General features: G+C 56.5%; 1 protein-coding gene across 2 annotated transcripts in view; it reads right to left on the bottom strand.

Annotated features, from left to right (window-relative positions):
• The window catches only part of PHF21B (PHD finger protein 21B), a 102,718-nt gene that overhangs the window by 53,179 nt on the left and 22,531 nt on the right, over nt 1-27,008 (bottom strand). The gene's annotated exons all lie outside the window — the stretch shown is intronic.

Here is a 27,008-nt window from a genome sequence, read left to right on the forward strand (position 1 = left end):
CGCCCACCCGCCGGGGGCATCGTTGATCCCCGCCCCCACCTGTGGCACTTCACATCTCACTTGCTGCAACTGGACGGGAATTGATGTTCCAAGTTACGGCAATCAGGTCTGCAGGAGGGGACCCGGGACCTGGGAACTGGATCAGAAAAGGCAGGATTATTGGGTGGTGCTGAGTAAAGCACAGGAAATCGTTATGGGCTGTTTATATAAATAAAACGCACACTGGCCTCATGGATTACAGAAGGGCCTCCAGATGTCTCCTCTCACTGCTCTGAGGATCACCAAGAGCATCTGAAACCGCAGAGGTGGGTGGCCACAGAGAAGGACTAAGAGGGACTGAGGACTTTCCACAACCTCACCTAGGCCCCTGGGGTGGGTGCACGTGGCGCCCGCAGGGTGCAAATTTGCAGAGCAGGCACTGACCAACTGCAGCCTCCTGCCTCTCCAAGACTCCCAGGAGCTTCCAGAAGAAAACCAGAGCTTGGCTGTGATGGGGCTGGGGCACAGAACTCAGTGGGGCCCCGGGAGGAAGGGATGGAGGAGACGCTGGGGCAGGATTTCCACAGACGAGGATGCCGAGGGATGCCCAGGAGACCAGGAGACAGGGCAACAGGGGACCGGCTGAGATGCAGCAGGGGAAGATGGGGGGGGGGAGGGGGTCCAAGAACCCCAGAGGTGACCCCAGGGAGGGACGATGTGATGTCCCAGGCGACAGCATTGGGGAGGAGATGCGAGCAGGGCAGTGAAGGAAAAGCTCAGAGATGTGAGATGGACCAGAGGCTGCACACGTGGAGGCAGGTGCAAGTAGGGTCCAGATGGACGTGATATGAGCGAGAAGGCATGGGGACCCGTGGGGCTCTGGGGAGTTTTAAGCAGGAGGGTAACATGAGTGATGAAAAAACCCGGCGAGAGCCAGGAGTTAGGTGGTGGAGACAAAGATATGAAAAAAATAAAGTTTCCTTCCTCAAGAAACACAACCAGCAGTTGGGGGTTAAGGATCATGGGTAAGTCTCTGCCGTTCTGAGCCTCAGTTTCTCCATCTGTAAAAGGGGACAGGTGAGGTAAAATGCAGACATGCTCACAACCTGTCAACCTGCACCAGGCACCGCACGTTGAGATCACCAGGAAATTATTCTCGCCTCCTCTTGGCAGAGGGCCTGCTCCTCCAGCCAGCCTCCCGCAGGCCTGCTCCAAACCCTCGGGTCAACTTAATTATTTCCACACTCCAAACATGAAACCCAGCCCTCAAATCCCACGGGCGAGCCTGCACCCAGCCCATCTCCGCCACGGTTCTAATTACCAGCATTAGCATTTCTAACCTTGCGCCAGCCCGCTGTGAGCGACTTCAGAGTGTCCGCGGTCCAGCACCGCATCCACGTGTTAATAAGCTGGAATAATGAGGCTGCGCTGAGCAGCAGGGCCCGACAGGATGGAGGAATATGTTAGTTTCAGATTTTGGGGGTCTCAAGTCATGAGGGAGAAGCAGGCACAATCCCCGGGAGCAGGTGGGAGGAGGCCGAGATGCTGCCCAGTTCGGTGGGGCTGCTGGAGGACGGCGTGGACGAGGCTGGGATGCCGTGGCTCTGCTCCCTTGGTGGCGGGATGCACCAACAATCAAGATGCACAGATGTGTGGGCCCCCCCACACTAGCCCTGCAAGGGCTCGTCCCTGCACACACCCCAGGGCAGGGCCACGGGGTGTGGCCAAAGTAGGGCGGATAGCACAGAGGGAGCCCACCCCATTGGCCCTCCCTCAGGCCCCAGGAAGGAGGGTCACCCTTGGGCATGACCCCCAGCCCTTGGCCAGGGACCCCTCCAAGTGTACCCATGCCTGTCCCCAGTGCAGACAGCGGGTGCCTGGAGTTTCCCAAAGTGTCGAGCAGCGCTGGAGGAAGGACAGGAGGCCACGGCAGAAGCAGACACCCACAGACGACCCACGCAGGGCCTCACATGGGCCTGGGGGGCACGGTGTGGTCTGGGATGCCCACCCCCACATCGCCCTGCTGAGGAGTCGGCCACCCTATTGTCATTTCATGGAATTTAATTTTAATTTGTACTAATCTATCAACTTCTAAACTTTCCAACTTGTCCTAATTTTTAAAGGTTCAACAAATATTTGTTGGGTGAGTAGAAGGATTAGGGAAAGACATCAATTCCGGCATTTACCGAGCCCCTGCTGGGGGTCGCGCAGTCCGATTTTATTTAATCCTTTAGGTACGTGGAGAGCTCAGAGTTATTGTTCCCTTTCACACACGAGGGAAGGGAGGGCCCAGGGCTGAGCCACCTGCCCAAGGTCACCCAGCTGGAAGCCCTGAGACACGAGGGAGATTCCAGAGAGCCCAAGGGGAGCGTGGGCACATGCCGGTCAGGCTCTGGCAGTGACTTCAGCCCCCGTGGAGCTGCCTTTCCCGCCATTTGCTTAGGAGCGGGTCAGGCCAGCCCATCCCTTTGAGACTGAGCCTCCTCTCTTTCAGTCTGGTTTCATCTCAATTGCATAGAATAACAGCGAGGGGAGAAGGCGGGGTAGAAAGACCAGAAAATTGCAGATCCCATCGAAGCTGACAACACCTGATTTCTGTGACCTTGTGGTGACCACTCCATTATCCATGCTAACAGGGGCAGGAGGAGGGGACGAAAGCCACGAGAGCTCCAAGCCTCAACCTCCACTCTCAGAGCCCCCTGCCCTCAAAGAACCACACTGCGCACCTACTGTGTGTGGGGGCTGCGGGCAGGGCCTTCAGTCCAGCTGGAGACAGACCTGCTGATGGTGACAGACCAAGGTGAGGGCCGTTATCAGAGCAGCACAGGGGGTGGGGACCCACCAGCCTGTGGAAGCTGCATTCATTCCTTCACCCATCCATTCATTCACTCAGCTTTTTGTTCTAGGCACAGGGGAAAGGGGGATGAATCAGAAGCAGCCCGTACCCCAGGAGCTCATAGTTCAGTGGGGTACAGACCTGTCCACCCTCTGTTTGTTGGGGCAGAGGGAGGATGTTACCTTCTCAGAGGAGGTGACAGTGAGCCAGACCGGGGAAGCAAAGGGACCAGCATGGGCAACGGCCTGGCTGGGAGGAGCCTGGCCTTGGGGACTGGGGAGCAGCCTGAGGTGGGACAGCAAGTCTGGGGCCAGAAGGGCCTCGGATGGTGGGCTCAGGATCTGCACCTGTGCTGGCAGCGCCTGGGGCTTCCTCCTTTTCCCAGCCGGATTTGGGAAAGAGGCCAACAATCCTGGGCCTGGTCATCTCAAACCTAGTGATGGGCAGCCAGGCCCCAGAGTGTGCCAGCACCTCTGGAGGGAGCGGTAGACCCTCAGGTGGCTGGAGCTGTGTCAGGGTCCTGGGCGGGGCCCCCAGCCCTAGCATCCCGGAACGCAGAACCCAGAGGCAAGAGGACAGCCACAAGGACACCGGGCATGCTGGCCTATCTGGCACGAGGGCTGGCCCTTGTCTAGGCCCGTGATGGGTGGCCGATCTCATTCCCATGACAACCCCATGAGAAGGTACTATTCTCACCCCACTCAGTGTATGGGGAAACCGAGGTTAGTGACCTGCCCAAGCCGGGAGGTGGGGGGTGCCGGGCAGAACTGGGCAGCCTGGCCGCAGAGCCTGTGTGCGCTCTAGACTTTTCTAAGAGGCGGTGGCCCAGAGCACTCACAGCAAAGGCTCAGGGTCACAGCAGGGCACCCGCAGCTCCAGCAAGGCCCAGCCACTGAGCTGAGACCCAAAGGCTGAGCAGGGAAGCTGCACCGAGGGCAGGGCCGCCCAAGCTTCCCTGGGAGCCACCGCACATCTTCGAAGACCACGCGGGAGGTGGGCGTGCAGGGGCTGGTTCACGTCCGGCAAACCCCTTGTCCTGGCTCGACCTCAGTTTCCCCATTTGGATGGTGGGGGTGGGGCTGGAGTCGCCATCCCTGAGGTCCAGTGTGAAGGGTCTGATTCAACGGAGGAAGAGGGATCTGAGAAGTCAGGACACAGCCCCAGGCAGAGACCTCTAGGTGGGGGTGGAGGTGGGGGTGACTCCCGGCCCCAGGAGGGCCTGGCAGCCGCAGCGAAGGCACACCAAGGCCAGATGAAAGATCTGGAGCGAGTTCCCACTCAGGGCGGCCCTTGCCCACCCAGCCACGCCCTCACGCCACCGTGCCCCCCACTTCTCTCCCACATGCCCAGTCCTGCCCGCAGGCTCCCTTCCAACACACCCTCGATCTGGAAGCCTGGAGACCAGAGTTGAACCAGGCAGGGGGCCTGTGTCCATCCCCCGGCAGCGCAGGGCCGGACGGGGGGACACAGAAGTGGAGCAGAGTTGACTGCAGCAGCGGTGCGATAATCCTGAGACAGAGCCAGCCCCGAGTCTGGGCAGCCCCGAGTCTGGGCAGCACAGATGGATGTGAGCCCATTCATCTCTCTCAGGACCGGGTCCTGCAAGGCCCTGCGGATGCGCCTGGGGAGGCCCAGGACTCCTCATGGAGACACTAAAGGGAAGCGCGTGGGGCTCTGCGAAAAGCCCCTCTAGAGCTCAGGAGGCCGGCTCCCCACAGGCTGGTCTGTGCCTCCATTCCTCCACGAGACACGGCCAGCTTCAACGGCCCTTTGGGCCCCACAGTGCCGCCTGGAATCCGGGCAGGGGACATGTACTTTGACCTCTGTGACCTGCTCCAATCCCTTCTTTGAAGACCTAACATAGTATCGGGTGACAGGGTTCTGTCCCCAGATGCAAGGACACACGTGACAACTCCTCCCCGGGGTTGAGAGGCTCATCACTCGGCTTTGGCACAAGAAGTGGCAGGAGCACCTGCTCTGGGCGGGCTGGGGGCACTGAGGACACCCACCCTCAGCACTGCAGCTGGCATCTAAGCGCCTCATGGGCCTGGCTCGGTCTCACGCGGATGGAAACCCTGAGCACTCAGCACACAGTAGGTGCACAGTAAGATGCTGTCAGCCCTTTGAACTCAGCCGCTCCAAAAGACAGGACACTTGAACCTGAGAGAAGGAAGAGTCTGGGGCAGGAGTCAGAACTCCCGCTTCAGCCCAGCCGCCCGTGCTCCGCCCCCCTTACCTACTAGTTCCCCTTCAGCAACACGCTGAGCACCTATCAGCCTCAGTTTCCCCACCTGTGAAAGGGGAATCACACTGCCACCCACTGGTAAGAGTCAGGTGGGGTGTGAGGACGTCGCGCAGACGGTGAAGGGCTGTGCACCCAGGGTCATCCTTGGGCAGCATCGGGCAGCTTCCGCCTCTGGCTGCCATGATCAGGCCGTCAAACTTTAACAGTGAACACACTCTGCGCAAAAGCTGAAAACCACATCCCTTCAAGGGAAGTTAAGGGAGGAAATAAACTTCATTTCCATGTGCATCTCATTTCCGGGGCTCAGTGGCATTGGGGATGGCCTCCGGGGGACTGGTCGTCCACTCTGGGAGCTCATAACACCATATTTGCCTCTAAAACTGCGAGCTGTCCTTCCTCCCTGTCCCCTGGCTCCCGGGAGCTATACTGACTCGATGAGGGCTACCAGGAGCCCTGACCAAGGCCCGCCACCACCAACATGCTGGCATTACTGCCTCAGTACTGGGACAAACAGGACTCAAAGGCAGGTACCAGCAGAGCCAGGAAATCTACTGACCGTCACACAAGACGCCCAGCCAGACCTGCCCCTGCCTGCTCTGAACCAGGCCCTCGGCCAGCAAGCTGATGAGACACAGGGCCAGGCTGGCACTCCTGGTTCCACCTTCAACAGACGTGTGGTATGGGACATCAGGCCTTCAGTAGGGAGGTCTGCCTGGGGAGAACGTCCTCAGGGCTGGAGAGGAGACTGAGCTCCTGAGTGGTGAGTGAATGAATGAGTGAGTGAATGAAGGACTCGAGGAACAGCAAACCCCCTGCCCAGCCCACCTCCTGGGGATGTTCTTAAGTTGAAAGTGAAGTCATGGACATGGGCAGAAGGGCCTGGGGAAACACAGCATCCAGGCTCTGGGGTCAGGCAGAGCAGGACCCTCGCGTGTCACTCTCTCATTCGCACCTTAGCTAGGGGTCCTCTTGGAGCCTCAGTTTCCTCCTCTGTAAACGGGAGAGAGAGAAGCTTACCCAGTAGGATCATGAGATTTCTGCATAAAGGGCTGATTGTGCATCTGCAAGGTGCCTAACAGCTGCCCGCTCCCTTCCCCTCTCCCGCCTTAATTTCCTGTCAATTGCAGTGATGACACTTAAATACAAGAACGGGTGGAAAAGCCCCCAGTGTAGTAAGTGCTATGGAAGCGCTGGGCTTCATTAAGCTCTGGTTCACGTGTAAGTCACTTCATAACACTTCTCCTTCATGTTAGGAAGCCCCTGGGCTCTGTGCTTTCCCGGGAAGAAGGGGCAGCCTCGTTTTCGCGGGAGCCAGCAGGAAAGGCGCGAAATGAGAGACAGGGGTCTGACCCAGGCTCCTCCGTGCCCCTACTTGGGGCCTGCACCCCTGCTCTGTGCAATGGGCCGACTTAACTCTGGCCGAATGATGGGAGGTACAGGGCTTCCCACGCAGACACGCGTCTTAAATCCCCTCCCACCCCAGAGTTTACGCGGCTTCTGCCGTCTACAGAATCACCTGCCCAGTGACTGAATGTGGGCCGGTTCCGGAGACAGTGGGCAAGAGCCTGGGGTTTGTCCCATGTCCACAGCCCTGGTCATAGATCCCCGCTCTACTCAGGTCTTCCAAGAGCACGTCCAGGAGGGCTTGAGTGGGGGGACGGGCAGTGATGGGGGACCCCAGGATCCCCTCATCTTCCAGCACCGGACAAGTCTCCCCCCAGCTCCTGATGGCGGGACGGAGCTGTGTGAGCAGTCCCTGCTTACCTCAACCTCGGGAGGCAGCTGTGGGCAGGCACAAGGGAACACAGCCTGGACATACCCGAATCCGGGGGCTCCACGGAGGGCTGACGGCCTCCCAGTGGGAAGAGAACTGTCGGGGTGTCAGCAGTGAGATGGGGAAGATGCTGCATCCCCCTCCCAAGGGCGGCCGCAGAGTCACAGGCACTCCTGGCGCCTTCTGCCGGGATCACTCCTCCTTCCTCGGCCAACATCACTGCTCATTTATTCATTCCCCGAAGTGGTGGGCTTGGAACCTTGGGGACACGGCAAACTCTCAGGGCCCCCTCAGTCAGCCCTCTCGAAAGCTGAGTGGTGGGTGCTCAACCCTCTAACCTAGCTCCTCTGCATTCGAGAGACCCCGGGGTGTCCTCTAGAGGAGCCCAGGGAGGGCACGGGGTGGCTGGGCACCACGAGCCCACGGTCAGGGCCTGGCTGCAGCCTGAGGATCACCTTCCCCTCTGAGGCCCCGAGTGGCCATGCACCCTGGAGGCTGAGGACCCCAACGGGGGCAGAGATACTCCCGTGGGTCTGATCCCCACACCCTGGGGCAGGAGGCACCTGCTAGTCTCGCTGTGCTTCCCAGTCTGTTTTGTTTTTAGCAGAAGCTCAACCCATTTGGAACATGAAACCAGAAACGATAACGTGCAGCAATTCCCGTCTCTGAAGCTCCCGGTGGCCCTCCCCATCGCCCCTGAGTCTTACGCAAACCCAGCCAGTCGCAGGCTCCGCTGGGCTTTCTTGGTGTGATCACTTCTCATTTCCCATGTTCCCTTTCATTTTATTTTTCCTGCTCTAATTTATTAATTAGTCTCTCTGGTCGCAACATAATCCCAGCCCCGGAGTGGATCTTTCAACACAGCCAACATCTCAATGTCTTCTCTCCTAGTGCGTCATGGGGGAGCGGAGCGGGGGCTTCCTGCTAAGATGGAGCCTCCCAGGGGAGCCCCCAGCCCTCCTCTGAGACCCGCAGCTTCCAGGTGTGCGGGTTTGGTGCCTGGGGTCACACTGTCTCCAGGCTCCCTCCGATCATGTCTCATTTGCTTTGGAACAAAGGCTCTGAAGGTGCCCCCTCCCCCGTCAGCTGGGGCTCCCTGTCCCGGGGGCACCCTTCTCCCATCCCTCCTCCCAGGAGTCAGGCTGTGTCCTCCAGCTTCAGTCCATCCACCAGGTTCTTCTTAAGGAGCCTCCCCGAGCTCAGGGCCCCATCCCAGTGGCATGTGACCCACAGCGTCTCCTCAGCCCCCGAGAGGGTCCATGTTTACAGGAGCACGGCGGTAGCCGCACAGCCAACAGGGCTACTTAAACAGTGCTGCCAAGGTCTATTTCTTCTGAGCCCATTGAGTGGCTACAGTTTTTTTTTCAAATTCAGTTGGAAAATACTTTCCCCAGTGCCCAGTGCTTGTTCAGCGCTTTCCAGCCCTGACAGAATCCAGGGTCGCCAGGACACATGGCTCCCTCCCTCCTCTGGGCCCAATCGTCCTCCCGCCTTCGTCTGAGAGACCCCAGGTGACGACTTTTGTCTGAGCTCCTCCTGTGTGCAAGTGGCTCATCTTTAGGCCCTGCGCCTGGCCCACACATGGATCTTGTCAAATTCTCTCGTCCCGGTGCCCAATGCCACATCCAGGTAGGTGCTTGATAAATGGCTACAAGGAATGAACAAGTGCGGTGGCACCTGCCACCCAGCAGAGCTTCTGTGGCCAGGGGCCCCTCACGAGTACCCAGCCCAGGTGAGCAAGATAGGGTTTATTTCTGTGTGAAGTCCTGCCACACTTTCCCATCTTCCAGCCCCTCTCACCTGCGCCTCCGCGTGCAGCCATTTGGCCGCTCTTGAGCAATTCAGGGGTACAGATTAACTGAGAAGTGGTTATTCACATCCCCGAACCATCGTTTCACCAAGGAAAGAACAGCCCTTCAGGCACCAAGTCCACCGAGTTGACCCCGACCAGGTTCAAGTGCCCCCACTCTGCACGTGCAGGACACGCCTGGGAGAGAGCAGGAACCCTGAACCTGATTCCACTCCTACTATTCTAACAAGGAGGTCCTGGCTCCTCGGAAGGACTCAGGCCTCTACAGACCACAGGTCAAATGGAGCCCACTGTCTGTTTATGTACAGCCCACCAGTTAGGAATTCTTAACTGGTTGGGGGTGGGGGGAAATCAAAAGAAGAATAGTATTTTGTGTTATGCGGAAATGACATGAAATTCACATTTCAGTGTCCACGAACAAAGCTGAATCGGAACACGGTACATCTGTTCTCTCCGTGGTGCCCACGGCTGCTCTGGCCCCACAGCCGCAGGGCTGAGCGGCTGCCACGCAGACTCTGTGGTCCATAAAGCCGAGAAGATGCACCGTCTGGCCCTTTTCAGAGAAAGTTTGTCAACCCCCCAGCTAAGTGATGATGAAGGGAGTGTCCAGCATCCAGTCACTTGTAAACGAGCGTGGACAGTGCATGTCCTTCTGGGGCCACTTGTGACTTCAGAGGCCACTGGGAGGTCAAACAAAGCCACTCCATCCAGGAGGAAGAGGCCCCAGACAGGGGCAGCCAGAGGGACCAGCCACTGTGAGACCCAATCAACTCAGAAGCCAAGCTGCCAATGTTGGTGGGATGTGGGGGTCGCTCTGTGAACACAAACATCTAAACGACACCGATGAAGTTGGAAACAACGAAGGTTCCACAGCAGAGGAGGATGGCGGCCTCTGACAAGATGACAGCAGCGTGGACCACGTGGTGATGGGCTCAGGGCCTGGGCTAGCAATCCTGAGGACCCAGGGTGAGTCCCAGCTCTGTCCCTCTATACCTGTGAGAGTTTAGGGAGGGCACGTAACCCCTGAGCCTCATTTTCCCCGCTGTCTACTCTGAAGGACTTTTGTAAGGAATAGGGAGAAAGTCTATGAAGCAGCCAGAACAAACTCCAACACAGAACACACACAGAAAGTCGTAGTGGCTGCTGTTATTAGTCTATCTCATCTAATCTTCCAAGCAACATTGTGAGCCAAGTATTCTTATCTGTATTAACATCTTTTGAAATAGGCTCAGAGAGGTGAAGTCACCTGCCCAAGGCCACACAGCAAGAAGGCAGGAGAACTGGCTAGATCTGGGTCTTCTGACACCAGATCCACTCTACCCATGTATGTGCCTTAGGACTGTAATGAAAGAGCCATTCTACCCCTGTAGGGGCAGCAGGGGGCCCAGCTTCCTGGACGACGGGCAGTGGAGGGGCACTGGCCTCGGGCTTTGAAGAATGGGGCACACCTTGAGAGATGGCGCAGGGCCCTGCCCTCAAGGGAGAAGCGGGAAGTTGAAGGCGAGGAGGTGTAGGGCGTGGGGCAAATGGGGACAGCAGTGCCACGGGGCGAGCAGGCAGGCAGGCGGAGCTTCCAGCCCAGCAGCCTCAATCAAGGCCAGAGTGACTGCAGTGTGGATCACTGCCCAGCAACCCAGCTGGGTCAGGCCTGAGTGGGCAGAGGGTGGTGGCACTGTCTCAGGTCAGGAGCCCTGGCTCTGGGCTCAGATGCCCTGGCTCAGAATCCTGGTTGCCACTCCTCAGCTGTGCGACCTCGAGAAGGTCCCCGAACTTCTCTGGGCTTCAGTTTCCTCACCTGGGTAATCATGACCTGTGCTCACAGGGTGGTTGTGACCCTTAAGTGAGATGATACAGGAAAGGTGCTTAGAATTGAACCTGGCCCATGGTCAGTGCTCACCAACTCTCTGTTAACACTGCAGCCGAGGAGAGCGGCTTAAGTGATTTCAGTTACGGTTATTTACTAACTACATGACGAGTCCCGGTCTGTGCCAGGCAGGCACGGTGCTGTGTCGAGGGCTCAGCATCCCCCTGACCCCATGGCATCAAGCCATCAGCCTGCAAGGAACCGCCCCGATCATCTTAACCCTGATGACACGACAGGGCAGCATGAAGCAGACGCTCCAGGTACATCCCGATGAGCAATGTCCCCGACAGGCAGGTCATGACTGTCGGGGACCCAGGCTCCCCCGTGGGAAACAAAGTAAGGCGAGGTCTCCCGGAGGAGGACGAGGGTTCTAACTTTTACCTGGGGGAGGAGCTGAGGAGGAACGACAAGGAGGAGGGCTGCCACCACTCGGCAAACTCACGGGGCGGCGGCCTGAGCGTCAGGACTCCCTCACCCCGACAAGTACATCTTTTCCTCATTACTCAGCTCTTAACGGGGATGACAGCCGGGATTAAACAGTAAGTCATCTCCAGCCCCATTACGGCCCCGGCAAGATGGCTCCAAATTAAATCTAACAGTCAATGAAATCGTCAATATTTAATTTACTCATTGCAGGTGGCAATTCAGTCCTTGTGACGCTATTGTTTAATGGCAGAAATACTGGGATTTATCATGCATTACGGGACTCGGAACTGCTGGGCCTTCTCCACGAGGCAGCCGCTGCCCAGGCGAGGGGGGAGGTGGAGACCTCAGGGGACCTCCACGCGCTGCTCAGGGGGCACCGAGGCCGAGGGGAGCTTGACCCTGGGGCCGCTGCTGGGCCCACCCAGGGCAGTGGTCCCCATTTTTGGAATCCACTTGGCCCTCTCTGGAAACAGGAAACTTAGGAAGAAATAAGGGATGGGTGGTCCTGTCAAGCAGTGGGCTCTCCTCCTGATCCTGACCTCCCTCACCTGGTCTCACAGGGAGCTGGGACAGGGGAACAGCTGCATCCAGGTGCTTCGGAGCATTCAAGGCATCGCCCCACGCCCTCCTTCCGCTGGCGGGAGCTGTAAACGGTGGCTGCTTCCCCAGCGGCGGTCCCACAGCCACGGCTAACTGAGCACGCCCTACGCATTCCTCATATCCTTCCAACCTTGCTCCCTGCCGGGGCTTCCCCCAATGGTGCCCCCCCCTAACGCCCACCACCAAGGATGCTTCTCGTCGACTCATAGCCACTGCCTGGCCCAGCTCTTCCGCAGAGGGGCCACCGTTTCCACACGCCAGGTTGGGCACACGGCCAAGCAGTATTCAAGGCCTTTCGTGGGTCACGCCCCGGACTGCGTACTTTACAAGAATGAACTCTCTTTGAAAAGTTTTTTCTCTCCTGATTGTTTGCATGAAAAACCTTATAAAGGCACAAAAGCAAATTCACGCAGCCGCTGTTCAGCCTGTGTGCAAGGGCTGGTGTGTCAGGTCCGTGGGCTGTGTGGCTGCTCATCCTCTCCGGCCAGCAGGGGGAGTTTTAAATTAATTTTAATTCATATTTAAATAATGCATATGCATAATCAATAGTCAACCCTCCCTCTCTCACACTTTTTTCTGCCCCAAGCTTTCATCAGCTTGTTTTTCTAAGATCCTCTTGCTAATTTTTCCTAAATTCCCTGCTGGAATTACAAAACTCTTTTCTGTCCAAACACTCAGGTGCCAGTTCCTTCTTTTCTTTCTGGAAGCTTCCTTCTCCTGCTCCAACCCAAAGAGGTTTCTCTTGATGCTCCCGGGCCCCTCTCCTGCATTTAGATCCCCTGTTTTTCTGGATTTAATGCCTTTATTTGGGTGGAGAACCTCACCCAGCAGCTTTCTGAGAAAGGCAACGTGCGACACTTCCACGGCCTTGCGTGTCTGGAAGCAGAATTCTAGTTTGGAGATTGCTATCCCTCAGCATCTTGAGCACATGGTCCCGCTGGCTTCTGGCTTCTGGGGCTGCTGCTGAGTCACCTCCTGCCTTCCTGATTCCAGCCACTGACTGCTCTCTGCTCCCCAACTCAACCCTGTGTCCCGGAAGTTCATGGTGACGCCATGCAGCGTGGACCCCAGTTGTGCTAAGAACTCTGAGGGCCTTTTCAATCTGGAAACCTGCGCCCGTCAATTACAGAGAACGTTTGGATTTCTTTGGTCTTGTTTTGTCACTTTCCCCATTTTACCTGGAAGTCCTCTTGTTACACAGAGATCCTCCGATTTTCTTCATTTCTCTTATCCATTCTCATCCATGGATCACTTTATTGTACTTTATGAGACATGTCCCAACCCTCAGCTGATTATTTAATGCCACTGGCATCTATTTTATTTCCCATGGTCCTTGCTGGTCTGTGGCTGTTGCTCCCTTTAGCCCCTGCTCTGTCTCATGGATGCTGTACACTGCCCGATTTCTTGGAGCATTTATTTAGATGGAAGGTTTTTGGAAGCTTCTCCTGCTTCCTTCATGGCCTCCTCGTCGCCTGTCTGCCCTGGTCCCTTCCTTCCTAGATGCTCTCCTGAATGTCCGGTGATTGTTATCCGCTCCCGTTTCAGGATAGGCACTCAACAGCCTTCTGGGGGGTTGCACTGGGTCATCAAAGTCTTCCACAAACAAGCGACGGCCTTCTGTCCTGATCCATCCGCTCACGCTCCCCCTTTGAGCTTCGGGCTTCAACTACGAAGTTCTCACAGTTTCTGGGCCTTTGCTCTCGCCATCCCTCCTCTAACTGGTCCAGATGAAGAATACTGCCCCCAGGCCCCCCGAGGCTCATCAGAGACACACAGGCGAGTGGCCCAGGGGCTCTGAAGGGTGTCTGTGCTGGGGCAGTGGGGCATCACTGAGGGGAGCCAGTGACTCCTAAGGGAAGGGAAAGCCAGAGAGTCCTCACGAAGAGCTGAGAATCGAAAAATGAGTGGATTGTAGATGGGTGAACAGGACGGAAAGACATTCCAGGAGAGGAAACGGCTAAGTAGAGTCATGGCTCGCTTAAATCCAGGGACACAGTCTGAGAGACATCAATAGGCAATTTCGTCACTGTGAAATCATAGAGTGAACTTACACAAACCTAGATGGTACAGCCTGCTACACACCCAGGCTATGTGGGACTAATCTTAGGGACCACCATCATATATGCCACCTGTCATTGACTGAAATGTCGTTATGCGACACATGGAGTATAAGACCAGTGGTAGGAAAGAGGCCGATGTGTTCAGGGAGACACAGGGGTCTAACTGGAGCAAAGGGAGGGGGTGGTGAGCCAAATACAAGGCAGAAGTAAGCCAGGCCAGCTCCCCGAAAGTCCTGGGGGCCCCGGAGGGTCAGGGGCAGGGCAGCGGATGGCCAGTTTGCATTTCAGAGCGCCCCCTCCCGTGCACTCAGGCCTCACACACCTCTCTCCGTGTGCAAACCTCTCGCTCCCTGAAACCCGCGTTTCAAGGGCTCTTACTCATCCCTGTGCACCCGCTGCCCGGCACACGGCCTGGCATACAGTAAGTGCTCAATAAGCACCCGCCCTAGGGAACAACCATCGGAGAAACACCTGAATGCTGCGTCCTCCACAAGCCAAGGGACCCACTTCCTGGATCCATTTTTCCATTTCCTGCTGATTATTCCCCGTTGTCCACAGCCACCCAAGTGCAGCGCCAAATGTTGGCTTTAAAAGAGAACGTCAAGACGTCTTTTTTTCCCTCATTGCCTTAAAAATTGGAAAATCTCCAGACAGCAGGATGCCATGCTGGCAGCACCATGCAGACATGGCCCGCCCTCCTGCCCCTCCAGGCCCAAGGCCACCCCCTCCCCACGTCTTCCCCATCTCTCCTCTGCAGTGGAAGTCACTTCCGGCTCTGGCCCGTATCAGGACCGCACCCTGTGCTGCCTGGAGCTGCTGGCTCTTTGCAAGGTCTGGTTTCCCCATGAGCTGTGTGACGGTTAATCTGTGTGTCAACTCGACGGGGCCCGGGGGCACCCAGACATTTGCCAAGCATTATTCTGGATGAGCCTGAGAGGGTGTTTCCAGATGAGATTAACATTGGGATCGGCAGCCTGAGTAAAGCAGATGGCCCTCCCCATTGTGGGTGGGTCCCATCCAAACAGGTGAAGGCCTCAACTGTTTGAGGACCCAAAGCATCAGCCCCAGAGGGTTTTAAAGATTAATGTTGTGAACACACGTGTGACCTGCCTTCACTCAAATCACTGAATCCCTCGTAATGGAGACAAGCCCGGCAGACCAAGGGCACTCAGAAGTTCTTCTTTCAAAGGGCACGGGCGCCAGAGCCAGCCGGCCTGTCCAGCTGTGTGTGGGGGTCCTGCAGGCCTCGGCTGCCCCTCAGGACAAGGGGCCAGTGAGAACGTGTGTCTCATGGGGCTCCTGGGAAGAGCAAGTGAAGGCAGGTCTGCCTGTGCGTAGGGCAGTGGGGACAGGGACAAACACACGGCTCCATGTTATTTATAATGAACACTGACTAATATAGCTATTGATCCAGGCCCCAGCCCTCTGCCCTCCCAGCAGGGAGGTTTACCATCGTCCTCACAACACAGAGCCCCAGAGACACACTCGACAGTCCCGTCACTCTTCCCACTGAGAGCCCAGCCCTGAGAGGGGGCGGGACCTCGTGTGGTCCACCTCTGGTCCCCATTCACCGCCCACCCTCCTCGGCCCTCAGCAGCCCCCGTGGCCGCCTGGACCCAACCCTCCCACTAGGAGTCCAGGCCTGACCACTGGGCAGCCCCTCTGCACCCCCGACCTGCAGCAGTAAGACAACGGCCCCCACCCCGCCGGAGAGTCTCACTCACCGTGGCTCGGTGTTTAAACGATCCCGATTATGCTAATTCAGCCTCAGTGATTAATAACTACATTTTAAAAGGAGATGCCTCCCAGGGTGAGATCTTCAGGCGAAAGTTTTCGCCTGCAGCAAACGTTCTAATGTGACTTTAGACAAGAAACAGGTCTCCTCGACGTACTGATTTATTTACTTGGGAGGTGGGGGGGTAAAAACCTCTTTTTCTGTCACCGGGTCTGGGCCCGGGTCACTCACAGCCCAGATGAGAGCCCCACCCCCGGGCCTTCTGGAGACTCAAGCTAAACACTGGGCTTGAGGCTGCCTCTCCGGAGCGCTCTCAGAGCCGAGTGTGTCACCCAGACCTGCTCTCACTGCTTTCCGCTGTGTGAGCCTGGGCAAGCACCTTAACCTTTCTGATCCTTAGGTTCCCGTGCCTACACTGGAGATGAACAGGTCACGGGGGCTCCTTACCGCCCTCTCTCCCCTGTGGCGTGCCGGTCTCCCAGCAGGGCTGCCTGCACGTGGTGTGGATGCCTCAGTTACTCCGGTCTCAGCCTTGGACTCCGCCCGGCCTGAACCAGCAGCCTGGAGCTGGGCTTCGCTGGACGTCCACCTGGGCGGCCTGTCCAGAGCAGCTCCGGGCAGGGCTTTCTAAGCTCTGAATCCAGCAGCCTTCAGTCCAGCCTCGGGCTCACCTATTTGCACACAGCTGGCCACACTCCCCCTCCCTCCAGACCCGCCTCCCCCTCCCTTTGGGGTCTGTGGCCTGGCACCACACCCTGGACAGTGCATCCTCCTCATGTCGCCCCACTCCCCGCCACTCTAGCCAGTTCCATCTGGGTCTCCAGCCCAGGCCCCCTGCCTTCTGGGCATGGGGAGGCAAACAGGCCATTCAGCCGTCAAATGCCCCAATCAGAGCTCTTCCCCTATTCCAGCCAGAACCTCGGCCCTCCCCGCCCCCCCTCCTCACCTCACAGGCCCGCCTCTCCAGCTTCCTCTGTTCCCTACGCCCTCGCCCTGCTCCCCTCGGTCCCACTGGCTCCCCATCACCCCAGCTTTCAGCCTGCTGATTCCCATCGACCGTCAAGATGCAACAGTGTCTCCTCCTCCCGACCCCTTTCCACTGTGGGGCTCCCCTCCATCCCTGCCACACTGTTGGCCAGTCGGGCGCCTTCCCCCTCCAGACAAAGCAGGCAGGGTATCTGTGAGGGTCTGGCCACACAGGGGAACAGAGGACGCTTTGGAGGCATTGTCCAGGCTCTGCTGGGCCCTGGGACAGTGTGGCCTCAGCCAGCCTTCAGAGGCAGCCCCTCTGCCCCAACGCCCTGCTCAGCTCGGACACAGTCCTGTGGGGGCTGAAAGCCACACTGCCCACTGGCCAAGAAGTCAACAGGAGCCATGGCCAGATGCCAGGCAACAGGGTGGACGAGCCCAACCCAGCAGCCTGGGAGTGAGCACCAGCCACGAACCCACAGGGGCCCTGAGCGGAACACCGAGGGACCCACCCCCCCACCCCAGCTCCCCACCCCCTCCACACATCGCATCCTCCCCGCAGAAGAGAGAGCCCGTCCAGAAATCCAACTTCCACGGGCCTCACTGCCCCGTGCCCACTCACCCACCATGGAAGGCAGGCTGTGCCTTCACGTGGAGCAAGGTGATGCGGGAAGGCAGGGGGCAGGGCTGGGGTGACTCCAGAGACAACTTCACATGTCCCTCGTGCTGTCCCTTCAGCCTGGAAAGCCCTGTCCTCGTGGCAGCCATCCATCAAAGACCCAACTCACCTCCCCGCCGAAGCCCGCCAGACACCCAGGCCTCCCCACGTCCCCACCTGCTGAGGGCAGGAGCCCCTGCCTCCCCCTGCTGCCTTCGGGGCCACCTCAACAGACAAGACAGGGACAGGCAACCGACGCAAGACGAGGGCTCAGCGGGCCCAGCGACCTGCCAGCCAAATAAGCGCGTTTGCAGAAAGATGACGTGCAAAGTGCAAGTCCTCGAATCTGACCCCAGCCCCCCTGTCGCAGCCTGCATGCGGGAGGGTGCCCATCCCAGGGCCCAGGAGCCCCATTGCCTGCTGTCCAGCACAAGCACAGACGCCGAGCCAGGGAGCTGGCCCAGACACCCAGCCAGGCTCCTCACAGCTCTGCACCCCGCCTCAGAGAGCCCTCAAAAGGCGCAGTGTGCCAGTCCCTTCACGGAGAAGCCTGGCCTCTGCGAGAGGCGGCTGCTGCCTCAGGGCAGGGCAGAGAGAGCAGGCAGGCCCACCCACCAGCCCACACCCACAGCTCTGGGTCATGCCTGTGTCCATGAGGGAAGTGATGGCCTAGGGACTGAAGGCAGAGGAGAGAAGGGCCCAGCCACTGTCCTCAGGGAGTCCCGGGGGGGGGGGGGCGGGGGGACAACAGGGACAAGGCCAGGTCGCGGGTATGAAGGAGACCCACTCTGAGCCTGCATCCCTCCATGCTGCCCCACGGGGGTGTCGAGCACTCAAGCTGAGGCCAGTATGAGGCAAGCAGCCAACCCTGTCAGCCTCTGCGTGACAGTCAAGGCCCAGGCACAGGGGCAGTGGCACCCCCTGCCGTAACCACGAGCAAAGTTGTAAAGGCCACATAAAATGATGACTGGGGACCACTTTGAACCTGGGAGGCACACATGGCCAGGTGGGAAGGATGGCTTTGCTGCACGGCCCGGGCGTGGGCCCTCTCTCAGATAGTGCCTTGTGAAGCAAGGCCAGAATCTCCTTCTTAACAGCCCCGCAGGGCTCCAGCTGTGCCCCCCGCCCCCCAGCACATCACAGTACTCCCGTGCGCACACGGAGGAAAATACAAAAGCAGAGCTGACCGTGTCCTAGAGCCTTCACAAGAAAACGTGAGCCCTGTGCTTCCCCAAGGAGGCCACGCGAGCTGAATCGGGGACTTGTTCTGGCCACCGAATCCTGCGACGGGAGTGTCCCCTTGCTCAGGGGCGGCCATGACCAGGCCCTGCACAGGCCCCAGCAGCTCGGGCCACCCCCAAGAGCAGCAAAGTTGCCAGCTCCTGAATCCCTTTTACTTAATTTTAATTTTTTAAAATAAACTTTTATTTTGAGAATAGTTTTAGATTTACAGAAAAGCTGCCAAGACAGTAGAGAGTGTCCATATGCCCCAGACCCCGTTTCCCCACCGTTCACATCTCACATCAACATTCTACATCTGTCTCAACCAAGGAACCAATATGGACACACTATCCTTGATACGTTGTTAACTCAAGTCCCCGTTCTATTCAGATTTCCTTAATTTTCACCTGAGGCCCTTATTCTGGTCCAGGACCCTGTCCAGGATCCCACATGGCATCTAGTCGTCACATCTCCTTAGGCTCCCCGGGGCTGTGACAGTTTCTCAGACTTTCCTTGTTTTTGATGATCTTGACCGTCCTTCAACTGGGATGTGTCTGACGTTTTATTAGGGGTAGACTGGGGCCATGGGTTTGGGAGGAAGACCACAGAGGGGAGGAGCCCTCCTCGTCACATCCCATCAGGGCAGGTGCCGTCACCATGACTGATCCCTCTGGTGTTGACCCTGGTCACCCGGCTGAGGTGTCTGCCAAGCTTCTCCACTGTCAACTTACTCCGTTCCCCGTCCACACTGCCCTCTTGGAGAGGACGTCACACGCACAGCCCACGCTGAAGCGGTGGGAGGAACACCCAGCTCCTCGAGGGCGCGGTGTGGACATAATTTATCTAGAATTCTTCTGCCTGGGAGACGTGTCTCTTCTCCCTGATTTATTTACTTAATCACGAATTTATATCAGCATGGGCTGATCGATATTATTTTATCCCTGGGGTTAAACTCCAATACCATGTTTTGTTGCTCCAATGGCCCCAGTGTGGCCACAGGCACTCTCGGGCTCGGCTCCTGGGTCCCTCTGACATGTTCCTAGTGCAGTGACTTTTGCTTATCTGTTTGTTACTTTCTGGCACTACAAGATGCTCAGCTCCGGGACCCCTTTTTCCCGTCGCCCTGAAGGACACGGACACTTCCTGTGGCCGAGTCACCCCTGGCTTCACGGGGCCAACGGACAGAGCATCACAGCAACGTGGTCTCCACACAGTGGGTGTGTGGCCTGGCCCGGCTCATGTCAGTTGGCGGGAGTGTGTTTCCCACTCAGGTCCCCAGGAACCTGCAGACGCCCGAAGGACCCGACACAGCTCCGACTGACTCCAGAACTTCCGGTGCCTTCAGGCCTGGCCTTGGGTGGCTCTGTCCTCCCCACACTGTCCTGCACCTTGGAGAATGGAGGCCAGCCTCCAGGAGCCACCATGCGCCCAGCAGACACTGTCCTCTGGGTCACTGCATGCCCCAACTCGAGTCTGTGCTGACCCTTCCCACACAGTGCTGGGTGTGTGGCTTCGCTGGGCAGAGGGCTCACTAAAGGTGTGCTCCATCTTACACCTCACGCCCCAGCTGGTCCAGCACAGAGCTGGGCGTGCAACAGGTGCCCACAGCTGCTGCCAAGCCAACAAAGAAGCAAGCTCAGAGGCTCAGCAGTTCGGCACTGGACTCCCCGGGGCAGGGCGGGTCAGGGAGAGGAAGGGGTCACGTGGGCTCACGATGGGGCTACCCACACTGTGGGCCCTGAGAGCTTCAGAGTGAGCGACGATGCCACATGTGTTCAGATCCACACGCTCCTCTAATGGATGACACGGCTGGGTCTTGGGGGAGCCCTCACAGCAGAAAACGTTAATGAGAGATAAAGGCTCAGCTTTGAAATTCAAATTCCTTTGCATTCCTCATCAACTTCTTCCAGACGACTATGATTCAGATTGGTTTTTCCAGACCCAACCGCTTTGATGCCGTTAATGAAAATATGAAAGGTGATTAAGGAGAACTCTTTCTTTTTTTTTTTTACTTTGGGAAAATGTATAATGAGTCACGGATTTGGGCATTTTCGCCTATTGTGCATTTTCATCATTTTGTTAAGGGAGGGGAACCTTGAAAAGCCAAAAAAGTCTGGAACCCCGTCTTGGCTGAGAGGACTTCCCGAGTGGACGGAGGAAGCTGGCAGTGGCCCACACTGTTGAGTCCAAACTCCTCCGCATGGTCAGCTCAGGGGTGATCCAGGCAAAACCGGGTACAGACTTTGCACTTGCAAATCCTCACTCAGTCAATCAACAAACATGGAAGGAGCACTTCCTGCATGCCTGGCCCTGGTGGGGCTGACCTTCTCCTGGAACTGACGTGATTCTGGCCCTTTCCCCTCCCCAAAGCAGTGTGCACTGGAGCTGTGTGTGCTTGCTCCCCCAGACAGGGAGCTCCTTCCATAGCATGGACTGTGCTCTTTGCTGCCAGATGACTCAGGCCCTGGCACAGGCCTGGTAACTCGGAGCCAAGGGAGAGGAGGCAGGGGGCTTCCCGGGAGACAGGTGGCTACAGAGAATCACAGCTTACCACGAGCAGAAGCTGCTAGAACCAGGAACTGGTAGCAACACTTAACCGAGAACTTCAACAAACTGCTGAGGGCTGAGTGTTGACAGCTTGAGAGTTAAAACTCCCAGGGGCCCAATCTAAGGGGGGGCCCATACTTCTGTGGGTGTTACCTCCAGGAACCCCATCAAGTTCTCACAATGAAGACTGGAGAAAACCCCTCTGGTGCGTGGCCGAGGGGAAGGGGAAAGGAACCATTTTGAAATACAACTAACATATTGAGCACCTACTGTTTTCCCAGCTTTGGCAAGGCACTGTGGGAGGTGAGGGGAGCACCATGGCAGGGGACTATGGGCCCCTGCGCCCAGAGTTGTGTAACCATCTGAAGAAGACCCAGCCCAGCCCTGTGAAGTCACGGAAGACTTCTCGGAGGAGGAGTTTTCAAGACAGCTCTTATAGGATTAGCAGGAACAAGCCAGAAGAGGCAGGAAAGGATACACAGGCAGAATTATCAGAAGCCATCCTAAATGCAAATTTCAGACACTGATGGGCTATCCAAGTTTGGAGCTGGGGGCGGGGGTTGTGTCTCTAGACCCCTGGACTAGGTTGACCTCTCCGCCTTGCTCAGAAGCACTACAAGCTTTGGGGCCACAGCAGTTATGACAACAGACAGGAGTGAAACATCAGTTCCATTCTTGGCCCTGGAGTGTTGGTGTGAGATGCTATAAACACACGTGTGTAAGGACATAGGGGTCTGCACAGACATGCCCCGAGGTGACCCAGGCTTGTATTTTCACCTACACACCCGAGGGTGCTGGTGCTACACAGCACTGAGTCCTTCATCCATGCAACTTACGTGGCGTTTTAATGCCAGACACACGCACTGTGCCTACAGCTGGTCACCAGCACACCAGCTCTCACAGATGTGGCCTGACGCTGAGTGACGTACGTCAGATCAAGTCAGAGACGGAGGAGAAAGACAGCCCTTCAAACAGCAGGTCACCTCCCACCCAAGCTGGGTTTACAGTTCAAATCAGAGCTGCTGAGTGCAAACATGATTTAGATTTCACAAGACCAGGGTGGTACATGGAGATGAAGATGCCAACCAATTTGTTTCAATCAATGGTGTAACACTGTGTTACTGAGAGTTTAGATAATATAATACTGCTCACTACCCAACCGGTGAATAAATAAGTCAAAAAGAAATGTGAGTTAGCAAATGGGTGGTGTGGTTAGAAGCACATGCCCTAGAATTTAAAGCCGAGAGAATCCTCAGTCCTCAGTCTTTGCCTTTCCTCCAGCTCTCCTGGACGATGACTCCCACCTTCGCCTCTCTCCTCATGCCTCCTCCACCTGCTCTCTCACCCAAGGGCTTGCTTCTCATTTTACTGAGAAAAGAGAGCTGAGAACCTTCTAGAAGCCACCCCCGCCACCATCCCTCTACTCCCTCACATGCATCAAGTCATCTTCTCTCCAGGGACTGAGGGTCAAGGGTCCAAGCTCCTGGCTGACACACCTCTGCCCTCTCCACCTGCCTCACCACTGGGACAAGCCTGAGGCGATGCTGGCACATCCCTGGCCTTGCTCCTCCTCCGACCACCTGAGGCTGGTCCTGAGCAGGAAGTGCAGGTGGCAGATGGGCAGGTGCTGTGCAGAGCCACAGGGAGCTCCTGTCCCCTCGCCCCTTACGCCAGCCAACCTAGAAAGTGTGCGAAGAGCCTGGCGACACTGGTCACCACTCATGGCATCCCTCACATGTCACATGGCTCCAACAGGCAGGACTGACCTGCCCCTTCCTGCCATGACCTGCCCACCCCTGCCCCCTTGACCACCCTTTCAGCCAGACACTTCACAGAGACACACGTGCGGGACCCACGTGTGTGTGTAAAGGAGCCCCTTCCCCTCCGATAGCCAGATGGGTTTTCAAACAGGACGACCATTTTCAGAGCAAGGAACACATAATGTACCTTCCCTGCCTCATCTCCCCCTACAAGGAAAACAGGAGGAAACTGAGGCCCCAGGGCCCCAAGAGACTTGCGCAAGGCCACACAGCTAAGAAGTGCAAGAGGCAGGATGCCCACCGAGGTCCCCAAAGTCATCCTTCTGCAAAGCTGCCCCACTCGGCCAGGTGGCCCACCAGACTCCGGGGAAGAGGCCGCGCGGGCGCTCTCCGTGGTGCTGAACCGCCGCGGGCCCAGCCGCTCCTCCCGCCTTGCCCAGGAGAGGGCGCAAATCAGTTCTGCTTCATTTCCAGAATTCATCTCAGAAATACAACTTGAAAAGTGTGCCTTTACGTCACTCTAGGGGAAAAAAGCAAATTTACGACTTATGTTTCACAATTTACACCGCTGGTTTCATGCACTTTTGACCGTTCTGTCTTGTTTCCAAAAGTTACACAACTTTTTTCCTCTGGGAAGCTGGAGGTGCCCCGTTCCTGGAGGTTGCATGGCCAAGGACAGCCCGGATCCTGCTCTATGGCCCAGCATCTCACTGTGGGTGTGAGGCAGGACGCCCCACACTCGCAGGTTCACTTTAAATATGTATATGTGTTTTTTAAGTACCAAACAGATATCAGAAACCATAAAATACACGTAACACTTAAAGACTAACAATACCATCCGTGTACATAGTGCCCAGCTTAAGAAAGTGAGCTAAGCTTCAAAATACCCCTGGATGCCCTCCTCATTCCCTCCCACACACAGCTAACTACTATTTCATATTTATCCTTCTCTCACTTTTCCTTATAGTTTACCAAATATGTTTATCAAAAACTATACTACTTTGTTTTGCATGTCCTTCAACTTTAGATAAATGGAATCATACCAAAGTATTCTTCTGCACGTTCTACCTGGACTCCAGCTCACGTTCCTCAGGCTCACGGCTTCTGCTGCCTGGGGCCTGGCTCACCCCTTTCACGGCCGTATCGTGCATGCATGTACCTCTTTATCCACTTACTGTCAGTGGGGATCTCAGTTCTCACCATTTCGTTTGTTTTGTTTTGTTTTGGCTGTGGGAATGTGCAGGTCTCCTGCAACGCCTGTGTAAGCATTTCTCCAGAGTATACACTTAGAAGTGGGATTCTGGGGTCACAGGATATGTGTGTCTATCTTTAGCTTTACTAGATGACTCTGAGCTGTTTTCCAAATTCTCCAACTTCCGGCCCACAAGTGCTTCATAAGAGTTCTGGCTCTTACGGTCACCCACGTGCTTACCAGCCCTGAGTGCCAGGACTCAATTAGTTGACTCTGGTGAGGAGGAAATGGAATCTTGCTGTGGTTTTCATTGGCAGTTCCCTGACATGGGGAGGGTCAAGCCTCTCTTCACACGTTGATGGACTATTCTTTTCCTCTTCTAGGAAGGCCCGTCCCACCCTCCCATGCCCTGGGAAGACACTGCACCACAGTTTCATTCCGAGGAACCAAAGCCACGTCCTTTGGGGGACTGGATGGGCCAGTGTTCTGTGTGGACTCAGCCTGGAGCCCCCGAGAGAAGCAGGCCCACCCACCCCAGGGTCCCCTTGTAGGAGAGTGCATTTTTCCAGCTCACAGCTAAACATTTTCTTTGTCACCACCCCCCACCCCTGAGAAAAAGAATCCCTTAAACTCTGATTGCACTTGGAGTTCAGAAAGCATTTCCTCAAGCTGTAGCCCCTTCCAGCTCCCTCAGACACCCCCACCAGGTGCCCCTGGACAGCTGCAAACTGACAGCCCCCTATGGGCAGAGCACATCTGTCTCTGCTATACCTGCAGCAACTGGTCCAGGCCCGGCACAGATCTGGAGCCCAGAGGATCCTCCTGACCACCGGGGGGCTGTGGAGGACAACGAGGAGTTGCCATCTGAGGGCTGCCTCTCCAAGCAGCCCTGGCAGATGCTGCAGCTGAGGCCGAGTCCACCTGTGGAGCCACAGAACAGGCAGCCACACTCCAGAGGCAGCTGTGGTCTCTAACGGGCATGACAGCCAGGGGGTGGCACTCAGGGCAGGTGGGGCAGCGGGGTGGCCTCCTTCCAGCCATAAAGATGGCATACACTGCCCCCTTCACACACACTGCCCACTTCCTGCAGCCCCCGGAGGGCAGCCAAAGGCAGAAAGGACACATGGTCTCACTTCTGCCCACTGGTCTCTCCAGCCTCCTCCTCACTCTCGCCCAAAGGACAGGCTGCATCTCCTGGGCTTGGGTCCTCGCTGTGCCCCAGGGCCTCTGTGGACACGCCCGTCCCGTCCTCACCCTTCCAGCTCTTTCCCAGCTCAGAGCCAGACTCGGATTCCATGATCATCTCCACTTATCGGCCCGATTTTTCAGAAACTTTATCCCACTAAAGCCTCTGAGATGCACTCCGTCTATAGTGTTTCCAAAATATCTCAGCACTTTGCTTCTTTTTTTTCAGCTGAGATGAAATTCACATAACATAAAAATAACTATTTTAAAGTGAACAATTCAATGGCATTTAATACATTCACAAAGTTGGGCAACTGCCACCTCCATCAAGTTCCAAAACATCCTCATCACCCCATGAGAAGCACTCGGCTTCCTTCTGCAGGATGTCTGTGTGTCTGGTGCCCGCATTGGAAGACCGGGAACTCGTGGGGGACGGGAGAGGCTTGGGCGTCCCCCTTCCAACCCCCCCCAACCCCCGCCTTGCTCAAAGTCACTGACAACACACACTGAGATACACTAACTTGGTAAGATGTGGTCACATCGTTCCTAGTGTCTACATCTAAGACAGCACCTGACAGTGTTACTGGAGCCCAGTACTGGGCATCCAGCAAGCATCTACAAACATAACCAAGGGCATCCTCGCTGCAGCCAGCTGGGCCTGGGACACAGCACAGGCCTGGTCTCGGCGAGAAAGCCCACAGTAAACCCGAGTGAACGGGGTTTCCAGGGCTGGGCTTTGATAAAGACTCATAAGGAGATGAGCAGCATACAAAGGAATCCATTGCTGCTGCTGATGGTACCAAATCAGGGCAGCCTAGAAGACGCCAGCTCCCCAAAAGTCAGGCCCACTGCCCCCAGAGAACCACGAAATCACTTTACACAACACAAGTGGGTCTGGCACATTGGTCTCTGTGAAGCAACTGGGCCAGAGTCCTACGTCCCCAGGAAGCAGAGTCCCTTCACAAGGGGAAAGTGCCCTCCCAGCCTAGCCGGGACCAGGAGGCACATCTGTCACCCGCATTGCCACCCAGAGTCATCAGCACGGCTAATTACGGCTAATTGTAATACCGTTTCTGTCTCGCTGCTAATACATTCAGACTTGCTAATCAAATCAGACCATCCCGCCTTGCCGTGCTGCTTTCAAATAAACATTTCTGCAAAGTGAGGAATAAATAAGTAACTCCTAAGCTTTGTTTCCTCTTCTCTGCAGCCACCGTCCACGGAGACACAAGGGGGTGGGGGGCGAGTTGCCATTTATTTGTCTCTGGGACCAAAGGCATAGAAGGAATCTGATGAGGAACCGGCCTTTACTGTCCAAAGCTTCAAAGGCAGGGGGAGACAGAGGGTAAGAGATACCTGGGGACCAGGAGGGAGGGAGGGGGTGGGAAGGAGGCAAGAAACTGTCCTAACTGAGTCTGTACTGTTCCTGTGCCGTCTCCACTCTCTCGGCGACGCTGTCTCCTGCAGTCCCTGGCTGAACTGGTGGCTCCTTCTAAGGTCCCCTGAGACCTGAGTTCCCCCTTCACTCAACAAGTTGGGGTGCCCTGAACTGTCCTCATACCTGGCTATGAGCTTGTTGAGGGCAGGGACGCTGTGCTGTTGGCTGTTTTCCCAGCCCCTGCCCAACACCTGGCACACGGCATTGCTCAGGAACTCCTGGCTCAACGGACAAATGAAACAGCCTAACAGTTAAGTAAATGCTACTTTCCTGTCCGCGGATGAAGCAGCCAAAGTGCTAAGAGATGCTGAGCAACTACCCAGCATTGGTGATCAGTAGAGAGCAGGACCTAAGGACGAGTCCCTGGTAGGTCTGGCCCTGCACCTGTGCCCCTTCAGAAAGTGGGGGAGCACTGGCCTCTCTGTGGCCCTACACAATAGCTACACAGAGATCAATGAGGAAATGTGAAGGCTACAGGGCACTCTGCTCAAGGACACAGCGGAGTGATTCTGAGAATCCTGGAATGGAAACTGACAAAAGGTTGACCATGACTGCAACTTCATATAAACGCACCCGTTACTATAGCAATCCTGCGGAAGAATTTCCTCGCCTCTACACATCCTCTCTACTGCTGAGTAAGGGGCTTCTGTTACACTGGGGAGCAGGGGATCACAGAGCCGTGGCCCTTAGCGGGCTCCATCTGCCTCGG

The sequence above is a fragment of the Equus przewalskii genome, chromosome 29 (assembly GCF_037783145.1).
Source record: "Equus przewalskii isolate Varuska chromosome 29, EquPr2, whole genome shotgun sequence".
Classification (NCBI taxonomy): Eukaryota; Metazoa; Chordata; class Mammalia; order Perissodactyla; family Equidae; genus Equus; species Equus przewalskii.